The sequence below is a fragment of the Arachis hypogaea genome, chromosome 15 (genome assembly GCF_003086295.3).
Source record: "Arachis hypogaea cultivar Tifrunner chromosome 15, arahy.Tifrunner.gnm2.J5K5, whole genome shotgun sequence".
Lineage (NCBI taxonomy): Eukaryota > Viridiplantae > Streptophyta > Magnoliopsida > Fabales > Fabaceae > Arachis > Arachis hypogaea.
The window spans coordinates 79,696,755-79,702,165 of NC_092050.1; the positions used below are offsets into that span (position 1 = coordinate 79,696,755).

The window sequence follows — 5,411 nt, forward strand, 5'->3', positions numbered from 1 at the left end:
GGACTATAAATCAGTAGGTATGTAAAGGCCCTCAACCTTTACTAATACATCTTCTACTTGTCCATAAGCCTGTCTTCTTGAGCTGTCTGCCATCTCTAATGAGATTTTAGCAGCTTGCACCCCATAGATTCCCAGTTTCTCTATTACAGAGAGGGGCATGAGGTTTATTCCTGAACCAAGGTCACACAGAGCCTTAAAGATCATGGTGCCTATGGTACAGGGTATTATGAACTTTCCAGGATCCTGTCTCTTCTGAGGCAATGTCAGTTGATCCAGATCACTTAGTTCATTGACGAACAAGGGGGGTTCAACTTCCCAAGTATCAATGCCAAACAATTTGGCATTCAGCTTCATGATTGCACCAAGAAACTTGGCAGTTTTCTCTTCAGTGACATCCTCATTCTCTTCAGAAGAGGAATACTCATCAGAGTTCATGAAGGGCATAAGGAGGGTCAATGGAATCTCTATGGTCTCTAGATGGGCCCCAGAGTCCTTTGGTTCCTCAGAGGGAAGCTCCTTATTGACCACTGGACGTCCCAGGAGGTCTTCCTCCTTGGGATTCACGTCCTCTCCTCTCCTCACAGGTTCGGCCATGGCGCTTATGTCAATGGCCTTGCACTCTCCTTTTGGATTCTCTTCTGTATTGCTTGGGAGAGTACTAGGAGGGATTTCAGTGATCCTTTTACTCAGCTGGCCCACTTGTGCTTCCAGATTTCTAATGGAAGACCTTGTTTCATTCATGAAACTTACAGTGGCCTTAGATAGATCAGAGACTAGATTTGCTAAATTAGAAGCATTTTGTTCAGAGTTCTCTGTCTGTTGCTGAGTTGATGATGGAAAAGGCTTGCTATTGCTAAACCTTTTTCTTCCACCATTATTAAAGCCTTGTTGAGGCTTTTGATCCTTCCATGAGAAATTTGGATGATTTCTCCATGTTGAGTTATAGGTGTTTCCATAAGGTTCACCTAAGTAATTTACCTCTGCTATTGCAGGGTTCTCAGGATCATAAGCTTCTTCTTCAGAAGAAGCCTCTTGAGTACTGTTGGATGCAGCTTGCATTCCATGCAGACTCTGAGAGATCATATTGACTTGCTGAGTCAATATTTTATTCTGAGCCAATATGGCATTCAGAGTATCAACCTCAAGAACTCCCTTCTTCATAGGCGTCCCATTGCTCACAGGATTCCTTTCAGAAGTGTACATGAACTGGTTATTAGCAACCATGTCAATGAGTTCTTGAGCTTCTGCAGGCGTTTTCTTTAGGTGAATGGATCCACCTGCAGAAGTGTCCAGTGACATCTTTGATAGCTCAGATAACCCATCATAGAATATATCCAGGATGGTCCATTTTGAAAGCATGTCAGAAGGACACTTTTTGGTCAACTGTTTGTATCTTTCCCAAGCTTCATAGAGAGATTCACCTTCTTTCTGTCTGAAGGTTTGAACATCAGCTCTAAGCTTGCTCAGCTTTTGAGGAGGAAAGTACTTGGCTAAAAAAGCCGTGACCAGCTTATCCCAAGAGTTCAGGCTGTCTTTGGGTTGAGAATCCAACCATAATCTAGCTCTGTCTCTTACAGCAAAAGGGAAAAGCATGAGCCTGTAGACTTCAGGATCTACTCCATTAGTCTTAACAGTATCACATATCTGCAAGAATTCAGTTAAGAACTGAAAAGGATCTTCAGCTGGAAGTCCATGAAACTTGCAATTCTGCTGCATTAGAGAAACTAATTGAGGTTTCAGCTCAAAGTTGTTTGCTCCAATGGCAGGAATGGAGATGCTTCTTCCATGTAAATTGGAATTAGGTGCAGTAAAGTCACCAAGCATCTTCCTTACATTATTGTTATTTTCGGCTGCCATCTCCTCTGCCTGTTCGAAAATTTCTGAAAGGTTATCTCTGGATTGTTGTATTTTAGCTTCTCTTAATTTTCTCTTCAGAGTCCTTTCAGGTTCTGGATCTGCTTCCACAAGAATGTTCTTATCCTTGCTCCTGCTCATATGATAAAGAAGAAGGCACAGAAAAATAATAATAATAATAGAGATCCTTTATACCACAGTATAGGGATCCCTTTGTGAGTGGAAGAAAAGAGGGGGAGACAAAGAATGTGATGTAAAGGAAGAAGCATAACTGTACGGATGGAAGAGATGTGAGATGAGATGTTAGGATATGAATGAATAAATAGAATGAGATGGGGGAGGGATAATTTTCGAAAATTATTTGAAAAAGAGTTAGTGATTTTTGAAAAATGGTTTTTGAAAAAATGTTAGTAATTTTCGAAAATTAAGTTTTAAAAATTAAAATAAAAATAATTAGTTAATAAAAAAGAAATTTTTGAAAAAGAGGGGAGATATTTTCGAAAATTAGAGAGAGAGAGTTAGTTAGGTAGTTTTGAAAAAGTTAAGAAACAAACAAAAAGTTAGTTTGTTAGTTGAAACAAATTTTGAAAAGATAGGAAGTTAGGAGGTTAGGAAAGATATTTTGAAAAGATATTTTTGAAAAAGATAAGATGAGAAGATATTTTTGAAAAGATATGATGGAAATTAGTTTTTGAAAAAGATTTGATTTTTAAAATCACAATTAATGACTTGATTCATAAGAAATCACAAGATATGATTCTAGAACTTAAAGTTTGAATCCTTCTTAACAAGCAAGTAGCAAACTTCAAATTTTTGAATCAAAACATTAATTGATTATGTTATTTTGAAAATTTGGTATAAAAATAAGAAAAAGATTTTTGAAAAATATTTTTGGAATTTTCGAAAATAACTAAGAATTTTGAAAAAGATTTGATTTTTGAAAAAGATTTTGAAAAAGATAAGATTTTCAAATTGAAAATTTGATTTGACTCATGAGAAACAATTTGATTTTAAAAATTTTTAAAAAGTCAATCCAAATTTTCAATTTGATGAGAGAAAAAGGGAAAGATATTTTTTTTATTTTTGAAATTTTTATGAAAAACATGAAAAATATGCAATGCATGAAATTTTTAGATCAAAACAATGAATGCATGCAAGAATGCTATGAATGTCAAGATGAACACCAAGAGCACTTTGAATGTCATGGTGAACATCAAGAACATATTTTTGAAAAATTTTTAATGCAAAGAAAACATGCAAGACACCAAACTTAGAATTCTTTAATGCTTACGCACTAAGAATTCAAGAATGCATATGATAAACATGAAAAGACACAAAACAAAAAATCATCAAGATCAAACAAGAAGACTTACCAAGAACAACTTGAAGATATGAAGAACACCATGAATGCATAAAATTTTCGAAAAAATGTAAGATGCATATGCAATTGACACCAAACTTATAACATGACTCAAGACTCAAACAAGAAACACAAAAATATTTTTGATTTTTTTGATTTTCTAATTTTTTTGGATTTTTATTTTCGAAAAATATTTAGAAAGAAAGAAAAATAAGGATTCCAAAATTTTTAATATGAATTCCAGGAATCTTGCCATGTTAGTCTAAAGCTTCAGTCCAGGAATTAGACATGGCTCACTAGCCAGCCAAGCTTTCAATGAAAGCTCCAGTCCAAAACACTAGACATGGCCAATGGCCAGCCAAGCTTCAGCAGATATGGATACTTTTCATGTATAGAGCAACTAAGTGTGTGAGAATCTCTTCATTTGTGATGGTAAGTTGAAACCCCAGTCCAAAAATTAGACATGGCTTACAGCCAGCCAGATTCAACAAATCATCATGAAACACTAGAATTCATTCTTAAAAATTCTGAAGAAAAATATATTTTTGAAAACATTTTTATATTATTTTCGAAAACAGATGAAAAATTTTAGAAATATTTTTGAAAAATTTTTTGAAAATAAAATAAAAATAAAATTACCTAATCTGAGCAACAAGATGAACCGTCAGTTGTCCAAACACAAACAATCCCCGGCAACGGCGCCAAAAACTTGGTGTTGTTGCCGGGATTGGGATCTCAGATGATTATTGGCGCCAAACAGGAACAATTAAGTCCCCGGCAACGGTGCCAAAAACTTGGTGCACGAAATTATGATGTCCAGGCTCAAACAATCCCCGGCAACGTGAGCAACTTGGTGCTCTGATCTCAATACATAATTGTCACAACTTCGATACAACTAACCAGCAAGTGCACTGGGTCATCCAAGTAATACCTTACGTGAGTAAGGGTCGAATCCCACGGAGATTGTTGGTATGAAGCAAGCTATGGTCACCTTGTAAATCTCAGTCAGGCAGATATAAAGTGATAATGGTGTTTTCGAATTTAATATAATAAAATAGGGATAGAAATACTTATGTAAATCATTGGTAAGAATTTCAGATAAGCGAATGGAGATGCTTTTCGTTCCTCTGAACCTCTGCTTTCCTACTATCTTCATCCAATCAGTCTTACTCCTTTCCATGGCTGGCTTTATGCAAGGGCATCACCATTGTCAGTGGCTACATCCCCTCCTCTCAGTGAATAATATGCTCACGCACCCTGTCACGGCACGGCTATTCATCTGTCGGTTCCCGATCATGCTGGAATAGGATTCACCCTCCTTTTGCGTCTGTCACTAACGCCCAACAATCGCGAGTTTGAAGCTCGTCACAGTCATTCAATCATTGAATCCTACTCAGAATACCACAGACAAGGTTTAGACCTTCCGGATTCTCTTGAATGCCGCCATCATTCTAGCTTACGCCACGAAGATTCCGGTTAGGAGATCTAAGAGATATTCATTCTAGCTTATTTCATGTAGAACAGAAGTGTTTGTCAGGCACGCGTTCATAAGGGAGAAGGATGATGAGCGTCACACATATATCACTTCATCAGTTTGGTGCGAATGATATCTTAGAAGAAATAAGAAGAATTGAATAGAAATAGTAGTACTTTGCATTAATCTTGAGAACAGCAGAGCTCCACACTTAATCTATGGAGTGTAGAAACTCTACCGTATGAAAATACATAAGTGAAGGTCCAGGCATGGCCGAGATGGCCAGCCCCCTAAACGAGATCAATAGTCTCCTAAGATGAATAATGGATTAAAACTGAGACCAAAGATGCCTAATACAATAGTAAGAGGTCCTATTTATAATAAACTAGCTACTAGGGTTTACATGAGTAAGTATTTGATGTATAAATCCACTTCCGGGGCCCACTTGGTGTGTGTTTGGGCTGAGCTTAAGTGTTCCACATGCAGAGGCCATTTGTGGAGTTGAACGCCAGTTTCTGTGCCAGTTTGGGCATTCAACTCTGGTTTTGGATCCTTTTCTGGCGCTGGACGCCAGATTTGGGCAGAAGGCTGGCGTTGAACGCCAGTTTACGTCGTCTATTCTTGGCCAAAGTATGGACTATTATATATTGCTGGAAAGCCCTGGATGTCTACTTTCCAACGCAATTGGAAGCGCACCAATTCGAGTTCTGTAGCTCCAGAAAA

General features: G+C 37.3%; 1 non-coding gene across 1 annotated transcript; it reads left to right on the forward strand.

The window, feature by feature from the left end:
• Positions 1–1,353: 1,353 nt before the first annotated feature.
• On the forward strand, positions 1,354–1,461 carry LOC112753420 (small nucleolar RNA R71). Its single transcript, XR_003177808.1, has one exon. It is a non-coding gene; the product is annotated as a small nucleolar RNA R71 (small nucleolar RNA).
• Positions 1,462–5,411: the final 3,950 nt, after the last annotated feature.